Consider the following 16,119-nt stretch of genomic DNA (forward strand, 5'->3'; position numbering starts at 1 on the left):
TCATGCAAAGCAGCCCCATTAAACACAGGTCCTCTGTGCCTGTGCTCCGTATCTCCTTTTGCAAGGGGCTGAAAGGGTCTGGTTTAAGTGTGGGGCATGATCTTTCATTTAATTTTTTCAGTTAGGACTTGGTCAGTTAACAGTGACATAAGCCCAACCAACAAGGACTAAGCGAAACAGGCACTTATTGGTTCACGTAACTAGGAAGCCCACGGGCAGCTCTGGCTTCAGGCAAGGCAGCATTCAGGGCTCTCGTGATGGAATCGTCGTGTGTCTCTTGTCCCGGGGCTGCCAGCGTCCTCCTGGCTCAGTCTCAGGCTGTCCATGTGGCGTCAAGATGGCAGCTCCAGCCCCTGAATCCTCTAGGTTTCTGGCACAGTAGGTAAGATGTAGTCTGTTTTTAGCTCAAACCAAAGTCATAGAATTAGATAATTCAAAAAATATTTATTGAGGGCTCACTATGCACACGGCACTCTTCTAAACTCCAGGGATAGAGAGAGGAAGAGACCGAAGACGGGCTGGTGGTCTTGGAGCTTTCCCACGGGAGCCTTTGTGGGCTCTGATTGGATGGTCTTTGAACACGTGCCATCTGTGAACCAATAACTGTAGCCAAAAGATGTGACGTCCTGATTGGCTTGGGCTGGGTCATGTGCCTCGCTGAAAGCCTGCAAGCCGCTTCTTTTTGATTGCGGGCACTAGGTTATAGTTATGATTGCAGTGTGTCCCCAAGGCATAACCTAGGGACTCGCCCATAATAAGCATATGACAAGTGAGCGCGGGAACAACCGAATAAACAAGCAAAAGAGAGAGAAAGTGCATGATAGCAAATGTGGAAAAACCCAGTCAAAGGGGACAAAGCTAAACAAATCCAACCATAAAATGATGCCAATGAGAAAGGCGATATAGTATTCACAGTAGATTTTTTGCTAAAAAAAAAAAAAATTGCATGATGCGTCTCTTAGCAGGACAAGAAAATCCTGCTCATTATTCAGAGCAGCATTAGAGACAAAATGGAAGTTGTAGCTACTTTCAGAGTTGTCCCTGGGGTCGACACACCCGACGGTCACCCTGGGCCTCATACTTTGAGGAGCTTGTGAAAGAAGAAATGGAGACAGCTAACAGCCGGCAGGTAAAATATGTTGATGTCATTATGTAAACGTCTATCACCCTCACCTTCCCGGGTTCACCACCTCAGCCCGCTGTGGCAGCTGAGAAACGTTTCTCCCCACTGTCTGATGTTCTTGGGCACAGCTGCTTAGTTACTTTGATACAGGCTGCCCTTGATGTTCGTTTTATGCAGATTTCAACTGGTTAAAAAAAAAAACAAAAACACAAGGTAAGAAAAAAGTCTAGGAGAAGATTCATACCTCCCAAACTTGTCAGCAGGTAAAAGGACCTTTTATTGGTCCTAAATTTGAAAAGTTTGTTTCTGTCTGTCTTGTACAAATCCTAGGTGGGTCAACCCTTGCAGGAATGTGTGTAATTTCAATCAGTCCACTACTCAAGGAAGGACATGTACAGGGCACATCAGAAGAGGCAAACTAAGTGATCAAGAGGAACCTACATTTGAGCAAGAGCCCAAAGGAGATGGGAAAAGTATTGGAAAGACCAAAGCTTTAAAGAAATGAGCAAATGCTATGAATTCATGAAGGGCAGCGAAAAATATGCCTATACATAAACTTGTTCACCAGATTCCAATAGACTGGAATATGAGGGTCACCCACGAAGTTTCAAAAGGCTAAAAGAATGACAAATACAAAGTGTGAGTGATTTCAGACAATGATGGCAAACACATGGAATTCATTACCTTTAGCTGTAGGGATTTTTCATTGTGTTTTTAATTTGCATTTTCCTAATGGCTAATGATGTTCAACAATTTTTCTTTTGCTTATTTGCCGTCTGTATCTCCACTTTTGTGAAATATCTGTTCGTATCTTCTTGGCCATTTCTCATTGGATTGTTTGTTTGCTTTTTTACCCTTGGGTTTTGAGAGGCTTTTATGTAGTTTGGATACAAGTCTTTTGTCGGATATGTGACTGGCAAATATTTTCTCCTAGTCTGCAGCTTGTCTTTTCATTCTCTAAACAGGGTCTTTCACAGGACAAAGCAAGTGGAGGCTTTAAATTCCCATTTAGAAAAGCCTAACTTCTGCTTGAGAATGCTGAACATGGCCACTCCATTGGGTACTGCTCATGAGGGTGGATCATGGGTCTAATTCCTGTTTGGCTGTGCTCACTCAGCTTTACAATAGCTCATCCCCCTCATGAGCTCAACTCTGTTTAGTGGCCACAGGTCAGTGTTTTTCAGGACATCACAAAAAGATGAGCTAAGAAAGAGTGGTCCACTGCCGAGAGAACAACTTGAAGGCAAGTCCCCACTGATCTGGAAAGTGCTTGGTCGCATCACTCCCTTCTTCGAAAACTGGAAAATGCACCATCATTGGTAGAGAGTGAAAGCCAGCATTCAAAATGCCAGGAGGCTTCTCGGGCCATTTCATCAAGACATAAAGTAACAAACAGACGTGAATTCATCGGGTGAGTTTAACCAATACAGAGAGCCAAAACACACATGGAATTCAAACCCAGAAATAATCTCTGGTTGGAGGCATCCAGCACTCTTGTCTGCATTGATTGCATTCACCAGATGAAAGTCAAATCTGCTCCATGAGGCAAATGCTGCCTGGGCTCAGGTTGAGGGCTGCTGCCATGGAGACCATGAGAGGGGAGATTTTCTGACACGCTGCTGGCATGAAAGGACTGGATTACAGCTCCATCTTATGTAAATTTCCACTGGGGAGAAAAAGATTAAAAGGACAATAATCATGATTCAGTCATTCTCATTTAGGGTAATAAGATCCTTTAATTCCTTCTTGGAAAAAGAGGCAACAGCTGTCCTGTCATAAATAGTAAGACACTTTATGGACATTTTAAAGGAACCCAGTCTTTAGCCGAAATTTTGACCTCATAGTTGCACTGAGTTTATGTTTTTAAGAGGAAGATAGATTTTCTTTAAACATATGACATAAGCCCATTGGCCCCAGACATGAAGAATTAAGAATGAATTATACCAACCCTCAATTTCTGAAGTGGACAGAGAAATTTTATCCTTCCTGTCTCACCATGTCCAGGCTGAGTGGGTCTAAAGGAGGGCGAACCATTATGTAAACACTATTTCACAGGGTCATCTAGTGACCGTTGGATATTTTCTTCTACAGCCTTTATTCTCTTCTCATTTTGGCCCCAGCTCTCAGTCCACGTGGTCATTTCAATGACTGTATCTCATTTGCACAGCTCCTTGATGTAGGTGTATGATGATGATGATAATGGTAATTATGGAACTGCTCCTCAGGCAGGTTAACTTGCTCAAGGTGTCAAAGCTGGTAAGTGGGGACACTACAATTGGAACCCAAGTGGTCTTATTCCAGAGTCCACATACTCAAGTCTTGCTCTCTGCTTCCGTCAGGTTGAATGCCTGTCTCTGATCTCCACCTGTAGCCCAGAATAATAGCTTCCCTTGCTTGTTTTTGTCAGGGGCACAGGAGAAGTGTGGAGTGTTTTTTAGGTGAATCATCTAGAGAAGTTCGTCTTATTTTGGGAATTCTACCAGTAGCTTAGGGTAGGGGAAATTTTGTTTTACCCCAACCCTCTCTAGGTTCTATAAGGAAGAGAAAAAGATGATGAGATAGAAATGATTATATTCTCTGTCTGCTCAGGTAATGGGTAAGCAGCTTGCAAGCTGTGAAGTTTGGAGTAATTCAGGGAACCAAACTTCCAGCTGTCGGAGATGGTACCCAGTGTCTAGGTACACCTGTCTGTGAGCTCAGAAAGAGCTGGGAGTCGAATGCACAGCTCAGATCTCCAGAGAGGTGGGAGAGCCAGGACTCACGTATCCGAGGCATTTAATACCCATGAGAGCAGGGGTTTTGTCAGTTTTGTTCACTGCTGGTTCACTAGCAGCTGGATGGGTTCCTGGCCAAGTTCCATAAACACTTGCTGAATGAACAAATGAATGAATGAATGTAGCAGATGCTGGCAGGACTTCTATTTCTTCAGTCATCATGAAGGTGAAGGAGGATTTAGATACTCAGGAATTTTCAGCTGCCATACATCTTGACTTGATGCTGCTAATGATTATTTCACTTAGTTCAACTTTCCTTTTTAAAATAATTTTTCTTTCTTTATCTTCAGATTCCCATCTCATCTACTAACTCAAGTCTTTTATAGCCTAAATATCTTACCTTGATCTTATGTCTTTCTTTATAACTTCTCTATTTCTACTACTTTCTGCCAAATTTCTTGGGTCATTTACAATTTTGTTTGTTTCTTTCTTTCTATGCACTCTTTAAACCCATTATAACTACTCTCATTCCACCCCCACTCCCATCACCATAACCCTACCAAAACATTGTTACCAGTGTCCAACATTTTACCAATCCAATGAAGACATTGCAGTTCCTTATTTTAATAAAATATACTATAGTTGCATTTGAAAGAGTTGCCCGCTCAATGTTAAAGTTCTCTTTCCTTGGTGTCTGTGACGTCATTTGACTCTGAATTTACTCCTAATTCTCCTACTACTCTTTCTTTGCAAGGTTTCTCTTCCTTTGTTCATGTGTGGGGTGGGGTCCTATGTAGAAGGGGATTCATCTTCTGGCCACTGTTTGCCTTGTTTGTTTTTGCTCATGAATGGTCATGTGATCCAGCCAGGCCAATCAAAGTCTTCCCTGGGAATTTTGTTAGAATTCTCAGGAAGGCAAATTCTCTTTTCTTGGAGACAATTGGCTTTAAAAATCACTTCAGTCTTGAGCTGGCAGAGACCATCTTCTCTAGGAGCAGTGCCAGTCTGAGAATAAAGTCAAAACATGAGAAAGCAGATTAGAGAGACATGTTGTCATCATGTTGCTCCTGGATCCAGCCATAACTGAAGCTTAAATTAATATTGGTTGTATCCTTTTTTAAAGCAGGTTTGAGTTGTGTTTCTGACACTTGCAACCAACAGTTTTGAAAAATGTACCTTCTGCCATCTTTCTGTTTCCAGGCTGGTCCTTGTAACTATTCTTTCCCCACTCTGCCAGAAGGATTAATATAAGATGTATGACTGGCAGTGTCATTCCCCTGTTTAAGATCCTTCAGTGGCTCCCCAGAGCCTACTCAGGGGAGGCAAAGTCAAAAGCCTTGAGAGAACAGGCAGATGATGTAAATGAGGGAAGCAGGCCAGGTGAAAGACAATAGAAAGGGTTTCATCTGGAGAGAAGTGCCCTGTCTCCAGCCATTGTATATTCAGAGTGCAAACACTGTGTGCCTGCCAAACACAACACATCTGAAGGTTGGGTTTGGCCTCTAGGCTCCAAGTTTGCAATGCCTGGCCTTTGTTGCAAGTTCTAGCTCCTGCATATAGACCAGGAGGCGTTTGTGACCAGCCCTTGACAGTTCCTAAGATACATTTCCTGTCATTCGATGTTCTTGTAATACTAAATTGGTGCTGACATTTTTTCACCACCCCATGCTTTTGCTTATGCTGTTCCTTTACTTGGAACCTCATTCCACCCCATCCTTTCCCTCATCATCTTTATCTTGCTAAATCCTATTTGTTCTTCAATATTCATCTCAGGTGTTATCAGCTCCAAGGATTCTCCTCTTCACAGGACAGGTGTCTTTCCTTCATGCTTCCACAGCTGGCTATATGCTTCTCTGTCATTGAATCTGATATACATGCCAGACCCTGTTGATTGCTTACCCACGGCCATTCCTTCTCTCATTTATTTGCTGGCGGAATTTGCCTCTCTCAATAAATACTAAAAAAAACCTTTACTCTTTTTCCCAGCTTGCTTTGGAGCTAAGGTCTGGGATGTGTTTCAATCCTGCTGAAAAAGATTGGAGCGGAAACCTATTAAGGGACTCTTGGGAAAAATTTACCTCCATGACAACAAAGGAGTGATGCAGAGAACACGTCTTCCTTTTCATTTCTTCCATTGAATGAAGTTCTGTGAGGAGTGATGTCTGGAGCTGCAGCAGCCATCTTGCAACTATGAGGAGAAAACCAAGAGAATCATGGAGAGGGTGAAGCAGATCCCTGCAATCCCTGAGCTGATAACCAACCTGGGAATTTTCTCTTTCAGGCTTTTAGATATAGTGAGATAGAGTAATAACCATCTGTTGCCTAAGTCACAATTTGGGGGCTGTTCTGTCACTTGCAGGGGAATACATTCTAAATGAGTCAACATATGTTTACATTACATTTGTGTTTTTCTTTTTTTATTATTCTGTAAGTTCTTTGTAGGGAAGGATGATCTCATACTCATATTTTTATCACTCATGTCTAACACAGAGTAGGAATTCAGTAAATGCTCATTGAAGTATTTATTTTTCCATGATTTTCCCACTAGGAGCTACAGTAAACAGTGAGTGCCAGACAAAGTCTGTCCCATTTAGGAGATAGCCTCTGAGTGTTGGGGAGTGGAAATATGGCAGTGAATCTTCTATGGGTAATCTCCTGGGGATTTAAGGGAATGAAGGATCTGGTACAAGTATTATGTCATCTCAGTGGAATTGACTAGTGCTATTCAAATCATTTATTCAGACCTTATGAAAGCTTACTACAAAGCCTAGGATGCATGTCAGATGAAAGGTGTGTTGGTTTGAGAAAGGAGAGGCGCTGGGTGCTTACAGCCCCTTCTTCCATGCCAAGCCTCTCTCATGTCCTGCGCTTGTCCCTAAGGCCCCTTTTCTGACCCTGTCCCCTGGGTTCAGTGAGACAGAAATGATAGCTGCTTCCATGATCTCCAATCCATTAACCCCCTACCCTGCCTTGGACTTCTCTTGATCCTTAGCTCCTGCCTCAACTCTGTCATTAAAAGTTGGAGGTTGTCCTTAGCTACTTGGAGGTTTGTGAGATTCCATTTTCATTAAAATGTTTAGAGCATTACACTAGCTTTGGCTAAAAATGGTGCAGCAAATCAAAAAGGCAGAATTACTTTGGAGAATCCATTTGGCAGCCCCAGTCCTCTAAGTACATACACTTAATTTTATGGTTTGTTACACAAATCAGTGAATTCATCATATCAGATGGAGCCCATGTATTTTGGAAACCCCTGTGCACTAAAAGCAGACAGTCTTCTGTGGGCTTTGGGCTGTTTTGTTCTTACTTCTAAGGGAGGAAAATCACTTTAGATTTCAGTATTGACTCACAGAGAAGCCATTCCCGCTTTCTCATTTCTGCATCCATGCTAACTTATGTCCTAATCGCCTCAGATCATCTTCACTCTGAATTTTAGGTAGTGGAGTCAGATCTCCATGTAAATACAGAATCTCAGAGTTTGAAACTTCTGCAGCTGAGAAAATGCCTTGTATAACAGTGTTGGTATGGTGAAGAATTTGAGTGGGGGGGGGTGAGGGCGGAGGCTGCTATGGTGATAACATTATTCCTGGGCCATTAATGACCCCCTACACAGGAAGCACAGTTTCTGAGTATGTGTGTGTTTTCTAAGGAGACAGGGTTGGATTTTGTTTCCATTTTTTTTTTATGGCCACCAGTTTGCTACCATTTAGATTCAGAAAAGTAAATTTAAGTCTTCAGCCTAGATGAATTTCAACCCATGGCCAACAAACAACCCTATATCCTCAGACTCTTGGCTGAGTTTCCTTCACCTCTATGGTTTCCCCAAATCCTGTCTCTTCTCCAAGGAAACAGTATTCTTGTAACCCCCTCAATTTCAGTCTATTTTTTTCTCCTATACCCCATGTAACTCAGGGTGGAAAGATACTTTTTGTTTACTCTTTGATCAACGATACAACTTTGAGATCTTTATACTATTCCCTTCATGTGATAGTTCCTTTGTAGGCCATGCCATCCATCCATCCACCCATCCATCTATCCCTCCATCCACCCATCCATCCAGCCACTCAACAGATATTTGTTGAGCACTTTCTATCTACAAGGAACTGTCCTAGGCACTGAGGATGCAATGACAAACAAGCCAGGGGGTGTGGCCAAGCCTACTTGCTTGGTATACCAGATGACCTTGGAGATAGTGGGAGGGAAAAGTCACACAGCGGTAGTCTACGAAACAGGGTTCATTGGGATGTGAGAGTTGGCACTCAGGTGAATGCCAGGGTTGGTTTAGCTCAGGACTTCTCAACCTCAGCAGTACTGACATTTTGTTGTGCGTGTTGGGGAGCAGTTCTGTGCATAGAAGTTTAGAAGCATCCCTACCCAAGAGATGCTGGTGGCACCCTTCCCCCTTCTTGTCCACTACGACAGTGACATCCACACACAGTTTCAGAAGGTGGGATCATATATGACTTCTATATGGAATCTAGAAAAATGGTACCAATGTACTTAGTTACAAAACAGAAACAGACTCACAGACACAGAAAACAAACTTTTGGTTACCAGTGGGGAAAGGAGGTGGGAAGGGATAAATTGGGAGTTTGGGATTTGCAGATACTAACTACTAAATATAAAGTAGATAAACAACAAGGTCCTACTGTATAGCACAGGGAACTATAATCAATACCTTGTAATAACCTATAAAGATGATAAAGAACATGAAAAAGAACGTATATATGTATAACTGAACCGCTGTGCTATACACCGAACTAACACAACATTGTAAATCAACTATATTTCAATTAAAAGAAATAAAGTGAGGTCATACTGTATATGGCATTCAAATCTTTTTTCCTGAAAGAATAATAGATTATGAAGTTTCTTCCTTGGAAGAAAATATTCATCTACAAGTTGAACATTCCACCATATGGACATGCTGTCATTTATTTATCCAATATCTAGCCAATGTTTGCTCTTGCAAATTATGCTAAAATCAAATATGCTGTGCATACATCTTTGTACACATATTTGACTCCTTCGTAAGGATAAATCCCAAGGAGTGGAATTGCTAGATTAATGGGTAGACATTTTCAAAGGCTTTTTCATCTCTATCAGCTTGCTCCTTGATAAAATTGGACTTCTTTTGTCAAGCTTATCTGTGAAACACTCGTCTAGTTACCTCTCTCACAAAAGCCCAGGCTCTACTTGGTAATGAATAGGCCCACTCCCATGTAAGCACTCAGCCCCTCCAATCTTCACTGAAAATAAAAATTTCCCCCCTCTCCCAGCCTGGCTGCGTCCGGCTGGCCCCTGCGGGGAGGAGGGGGTGGGGCTCTTTGTCTCTTTTTCTTCACTTGGTGTTCTGTTTTCCTCCCATCTTCCTGGGGCTTCCTCTGGTTCCTCCAGCGTTGGGAAGGGGCAGAGAGGAGGAAAGGGATGGGAAAAGACTTACTGGACTGGTGGTGTTCTAGCCCCCGGGTCTCCCAGTGGATTCATCTTCTTGAACGTTCCTTCCTGGGCTCTTTGCAGCCAGCCGCTCCCTGTTCCTGGCGGGCACCCGCAGTTTGCTTGACGGGCAGTTGTGTCTCTTCTGATTCTTCCTGCACTATTTCTTCACTCCCCCAGCATCTGGCGGCACACCTCCTCAGCCAGTTCTGGTTCACAGGAAACTTGCCCACATCCTTTGCCACAACACCTTGGGGAGAGCAGGCCACCTTCAGCACCTCCTCTCCTCCCTCGACACTCAGCACAGCTAGCCAGTAAGGGGCTCTGGCCCTTTAGATTTTCCAGGCTGAATCAAACCCCAACCTATCGAGTCCTTCATGTTCCAGGGACACACATCCAGCTTTCCAAGAAGTCACCAAAGCCCCTTTGCCCCGGCTTTCAGTGAGACGACAGAGCCCCTCTCCCATGGGGAGCATGCTCGTCTAGACTTGACAGCTCTCTCCCCAAATCCTAATCTAACACCAGCTCCTATCTCTGCTTCTCCAACTTCTTCAAGTTTTCAGAGTTGGATAGATTGGGCTGTTAAAACCTGACTACGTCCTCCCCAAGTCTTGGTGGTCTCAGCCCTCACTTTGAAACGGGAAGCAGCCAATACTGAAAGAGAAAGAACCCCTTTTTAACATCCTGTTTTGCACAGAATAAAGAGGCAGGCGGCATACAAATCAGTGTTGCAGAGGCATCCGTGGTGGGGGGAGAAGAAGATGGGGGTCCAGCTAGAATAATCTTCAGAGTTTCTTCCAATCCAGAGATTGTGTGGCTGGCTGGCAGGGAACAAAAGCAAGTATCGAAGGAATTCCATGTCATATTGGAGGGACACTCACAAAACGTGATAGTTGTAAACCATTGTGCATGTTCTTGAGAGCGATAAATGCAGTTCATTAGGGTAAAGGACCAAGCATTGAGTTGTTTGCAACCAACTTTACATCTCAGAACAGAGAAGACTCAGCTTACTGCTGCAGAGAGTTTCTGAGAGGAAGGAGATACAAACTAAATTTGGTGAACAGAAAGGGGAGATGTGTCTCGCTTTAAACTCTCACGGCCACAAGCTCTGGGCTTCCTTGTTCCCCCAAACGCCTGCCAGGAAGTCATCCCCCATCCCTATAGTTGGAGGTAAACTTGTCATCTTTCGTCCCCACTGCACTGGATCTACACTCCTGTTTTGCTCTGGCAAATGGAGGGAAACACACACACACACACACATTATTATTATTGTTGTTGTTGTTGTTGTTATTCCCAAGGCACTGAATTAGTTGTTGTCTGAGTCAGGATTCAAGGTGGGTTTCTAGGTTTTGACTCCAAAGCTTTCTCCATCCCCGCCACCCTGGCCTCCCAGGTCTTTCTTAGGCACCAGAAACCCAGAAAGCACTCTGCTGGATATTCCGATCCTGCTGGCATTTGCGATGGGGACCTGTGCCTAAATCCATCTTGTGTGTGTGTTTCCAGCTCAGAGCCTCCTGGAATGGAGGTGCTCCCCAGAGACCAGGAGAGCGGCCACGGAAAGCTGAACTCTCAGCGTTGGTCCTGCCGAGGAGGGCTGGCACCCCTGTGCCGGCGGCCCTCCCTTCCGTGTATCTTTAACGGGCACTTGGCCTGCGTTTCCAGCAGACCTGGGCTTGGGCGCTGGGCATGGAAATGAACTCCTGAGTTAGCTCTTGGGGAAAAGTAAAGGCCTGGCCTTGGGCCTGATTGGAGCCCCACTTCTCTGCCAAAGCTATGTAGAGAAAAGAACGCTTGTATTGAATAACTGCATTTTTAAGCAGAGTCTGTTTGAACCGTCTTATTTTAACAAGATGGAAACCAAGCCTTGGAGAGGGGCAATGGTACCCAAGTTCCTGCATCTGGTTTAGCAAAGCCACTACGGAGGTCAGCTGGAGAGAGGTCTGAACCTCCCGCAATGCCGCCCCAGTGCCGCCCCATCTGGGGAGACTCCCCTGCCCACCCCCCGCCCCACCCCCGGCTGAGTTAGACCCTCCCGCAGGTACCAGTGCTCTTCTCCTTTGACTGTGGAAACCCTCCCCATGAAGCCACGTGTCCCTAAAGGGCTGGGACCATGTGTCTGTCATCCCTGGGTCTCCAGAAGAGGGTCCAGTGCGGGCCTGCAGAGATCCCACCGTGGGAGGTGGGGGTGGGGGTGGGGGTGGATGGCCTGGGGCTGGCTTTTCCATAGGAAGTCAGACCCGCTCTGCCTGTGGAGGCTCCTGCTGTCCTCCTTTGCCTCCACGAGCCTCAGGCAGCTCCTTCTGAGGATACCACCCTGATACCACCAGGAAGGCAGCCCTGCCGGGGGGCGGCTGCAGTCTCTGGCCAATTTCCCAATGCAAGGGAAAGCTAGAAGAGGGTCTAGAAAAGTGCTGTCTGCTAGAAAAATACAGCTGACCCTTGACCAACACGGGGCATCGGGTGCCCCAGCCCTCTGAGCAGTGGAAAATTCGGGTATAATTTATGGTCAGCCCTCGGTATCCGTGGCCCCTCTGCATCTGTGGTTACACCTCTGCAGATTTAACCGACTGCAGCTTGTGCAGCATTGTAGTATTTACTGTTAAAAATACGCATATAAACAGACCCACACAGTTCATCCCGTGTTGGTCAAGGGTCAACTGTAAAGGGAAAAAAGGAAAAAGAAACAGGTAAAATTAATTTTAATAATATGGTGTATTTCACCCAAGATCTCCAAAATGTCATTTTCACACTTAATCAATATAAATCATTCTGAATGTGATACCTTTGCATTCTTCTTTTTGACGTAAAGCACTTAAATCTACTATGTATTTTATATGTGCAGCGCATCTCACCTGGACTCTTAAATTTTTATTGGAGGTACTTGATATGTATTTCAATTTTATAAAATTTACAGTTGGAAAAAATACATATATTCACCTGCTTACGTTTTCCCAGCCATACTTGATCCAATAACTGAATGAGGTATTTGCTTTTAAATTTAGATGAATTAAAAGAAGTAAAAATTCAATTCCGCGTCGCACTAGTCACTTTTCAAAGTCACACCCTGGCTCTAGGAAGTGGGGTGGGGGCTAAGGGAAAGGTGACTGATTTAGAGAAGAAAGCCCAATGGCTCTAAGGTGTGATGGCAGCTTCACATATCATTTCTGTGTCCAAATATGCATTTCACTTATTTTCCTCAAGACTTCAGGGGCCAAAGGCAGGAGGCAGTCCTGGTGGGAGAGCCAGCTAGCTCCCAGTAGTCTGCAGGGGCATTTCATCCTGTGCATTTTTGGCATCGTTGAGAAGTTTGGACAGCACCACCACTGCTGGGGGGCCATGGGAGACTGAAACTCTGGGGGGAGTCTCCTAGGTCCAGGGACCCCTAGAAGAGCTGGTGACTGGAGAGGTCCCTGGAGCTGATGGAGGGAGCAGCTGCTCCCCCTACTGGGAGTCAGAGGAACAGCAGTCCTGCCTGGGTGGGGTGAGGGGACTGAATCAGCTGGGATTTTTTCTAGACTCCTCCTTTGTGTGCAGGAGGCAGTGATAGGTGTCTGGTGGAGCACGGTGGGCAGGGGCCAAGGAAAGGCTGTATCCTTTTTGGGTTTCCAAGTGACAGGTGTGAGATAATATCTCATTGTGGTTTTGATTTGCATTTCCATGGTGATAAGTAATGTTGAACATCTTGTCATGGGCCTATTGGCATCTGTACGTCTTCTTTGGGAAAATGTAAAAGACAGACCTCATCCTCAAGGAGTTTGCTTCTGGAGGAAGACAGAAGGGTAACCCCCTAACGGCTAATGTAATGCATAATGCTAGCTGATGCCTAATTTGTTGGCAAATTGCCTTGGGGGGAGGGTCACAGGAGAGGCCGGAAGGTCAAATCCAGCCCACCACCTGTTTTTGTAAATTGTATCAGACCAGGCTTGCTCATTTGTTTGTGTTGTCTGTGGCTGCTTTCGCCCCCTAGTGGCAGAGTTGAGTATTTCCAAGAGAGGGACTGGATGACGCTCAAAGCTTAAAACCTTTCCTATCCAGCTTTTAAAAGAAAAAGTTTGCCGACCCCTGATGTAAAAGAAGGAACAGCTGTTTTCAGGCGAGGAAGCATGTTGGAGTGGCTTTGGGAATAAGAAGGCGAAGAAAGGGAATTCGGGGCACAGGCAACAGTTTGGGCAAAGGTGTAAGTGACCCGATAGCAGGTTGGGAGCCCACCAGGCTGGGAGACTCGGACTTCAAGCCGGTCCTCGCCTCTGAGCTGAAGGGAACTGGTTCCATTTCCCCACAACTTGTAGAAGAGAACAGAGAAAGAGAGAGAGGATGAATGAGATGATGTCTATAAATGCTTTGAGAATAACAGGAGAAAAGCAGCCGTTAATCAAGACATTATTTCTATTTTATTGTTAAATAGGTACAAATTTTCTTTTTTTCTTCCTTTTTTTCTTCTCAGCCTTGGGTGCCAGTTTCCTCTTTCCTGTTGCTCTGCTTTGAAAAAGAAAACATAAAAACGAGGCATACCACCGCAAACCACAAATGTGTTTACTTCAAGAAATGTATTTTAATTCTTTCTCAGAAAGGTTCTCAAGATCCAGATAGGTGCAAATAGGTCCAAATAGGTTTCACAGGTCCAGAATTTAAAAGGTTTAAAAGATATAAAAATGCTTCCCTCCTATTTGCTAAACTCCCTGTTGATAACGGAGGCAGCTAATGGCACCAATTTCTTGCAATGTATATTCTTCCCGGGATATTTTAGGCAGGTGCAAATATTTACATGTATATTATTTTTCCTTCCTTTTAGAACAAATGATTATCTCCTGTATATACCGTTTTGCACTTTGCTTCTCCCCCTTACCGATGCCTTTAGGAAAGTGTTTCACATCAGAACATACAGAACTCCGCCATTCTCTTTTATTGCTGCACAGCAACCTATCACATAGATGTACCAAGTGTTTTAGTGACAGATAGGGATGGCTGTTGCTTTCCCCTCTTTCTTGGCAGCAGTGAGCCCTGGGTGGCATTGCCAGATTCAGGGGATGGGGTGGATCACAGTGACTAGGTGGAAGTTCATGGTGCTGAAAACTTTAAAGGTAGCCCTTCTTTAGTCCTCCATAGGCAAAACTGGTGGGGAGGGGAGCTAGACTCCAGCAATCATGCTGGCAGGGTCCGTCTGTCTGTCTGCTTTGGCCACCTGTGGGATCAACCCTGTCCCTATGATTGCCTTACTTCAGGGAAAGTGCCCGTGATAACTGGAAATTGAAGGCAGGATTATTCTGGTGTAGTTGGATCAGGTGGTGGTGGTGGCATTTGTCAGGTATACGACTCATGGCTCTTTTTCTTGGAAGTTGCAAACACCTATCCCAAACTAGCATGAGCAAGAAGGAGAACTTGTGGATTTATATAGGCAAACAGGGAAATTTAGTTGTGGCAGACACCGCCCGTTGCCCTCTCAATATGCATTCCTTCTATTTTCTCATTGTGCACAGCTGAGAACACTTAGCTCTCCAGACTCCCTTGCAGCTAGGTGTGTCCACAAGGCGCTACTTTGCTCACTGAGATGCAAGCAGAAGTATACAAGGTGGGACTTCTGGGAATCCAGATGAAAGGGGACACACTTAGCTGGCATATGCTTTCTGTCCTTCTTGTCTGGCATGTGGCTATGATACCTAAAGAGGCAGCGATCATCTTGGGAGGTGAGAAGGAGAGGTGATGAGGATGGTGGCACATGATGATAGGAGGAGGTGGGTCTTTGCTGTCATCATGGAGCCAGCATTCCAGATCATGCCTGCTGACCATTTGAGCACTTGTTGCCTGAGAAAAACAAGCTCCTCTTTGGGTAAGTCCCAGCGCTGGGCTCTGGTTACACTCAGTTAAATACAGTCCTAGCCCTGATTCATTGTAACTGCACTCTGGGACTTGCACAGTGTCAAGTTTCTCTCTCTCTCCCATTTATTCTCTCAGAATCCTCAAAGGGGCCAGGGACTTGGCACCAGCAGCTCTGGAATCGACACTGACAGCTTCCAATCCATGGAAAGAGGGAGCTCCGTCTCTGCCTCTCAAAGGGGAGGGAAAAAACTCCAGAGAAGAGATCTGATTTGTTTGGAGGATACTCCTTGAACCAGTAACTGTGATCAAAGGGAAGAAGTAATATTATTGGCCAGGCCTGTGCCACCTAAGCCCACTGAGAAAGGGGAGTGGGGAGCAGTTTCCAAAGGAGGAAAGGGTACTTTTACCAGGAGGGGGGAAAGGTAGGCAGGCAGGTGAAAACAACAGATGGCTACCCAGCAGGCACTGAAGAAGTTTTAAACATGTGGTGATGAGAGAGAAAGGCATTTTAAGGGAATTGTCACCACCTCCAGGGAGTCTTCTCTGATAGCCTGACCAGCCACTCCTCTTTCCACCCCATTAACTCCCTTGCTTACTCTCAGTATAGCACATGTCCCTGAGTCTCGCTGTATGTCTCCTCCTGGTAGCTCCTCAAAGGTGGGCATTTCATCTTATTGATGCTGTGTCCCTCCCACCCATCCCTAGGATGTAGTGGCCACACCATGTTTGGGATGAATGAATGAAGGGACAGCAGGAACAAAGACGCAGAGGACAAATCACCTTTGGTTTGGGTGGAATCTTGGGTGTGTGATTAAAGAAACAGTAAAGCCTGTGAGTTACAGCTAAATTGTTGTAGGGCGTTGAATGTCAGGCTAAGGAGTTTGGGTTGGGGTATCGAAATAGGGAGCCACTGAAGGCTTTTGAGCAGGGGAGTGGCATGATCAGAGCTGCTGTGTTCCTGAGCCTAGATCCTTTTGACCCCTGGCTGCTGTGTGTCTGTATTTTTCATCCTTTGGCTTCTCCACAATT

General features: G+C 45.0%; 1 long non-coding RNA gene across 1 annotated transcript; it reads right to left on the minus strand.

The window, feature by feature from the left end:
* Window positions 1-2,839: 2,839 nt before the first annotated feature.
* LOC116148933 (uncharacterized) lies at window positions 2,840-9,887 on the minus strand. Its single transcript, XR_004132529.2, has 3 exons — window positions 9,281-9,887; window positions 5,916-6,025; window positions 2,840-4,842 (listed from the first exon to the last, which is right to left on the minus strand). It is a non-coding gene; the product is annotated as an uncharacterized LOC116148933 (long non-coding RNA).
* Between the last annotated feature and the right edge of the window lie 6,232 nt (window positions 9,888-16,119).

Source organism: Camelus dromedarius, chromosome 20 (genome assembly GCF_036321535.1).
Source record: "Camelus dromedarius isolate mCamDro1 chromosome 20, mCamDro1.pat, whole genome shotgun sequence".
In the NCBI taxonomy this organism is placed as follows: domain Eukaryota; kingdom Metazoa; phylum Chordata; class Mammalia; order Artiodactyla; family Camelidae; genus Camelus; species Camelus dromedarius.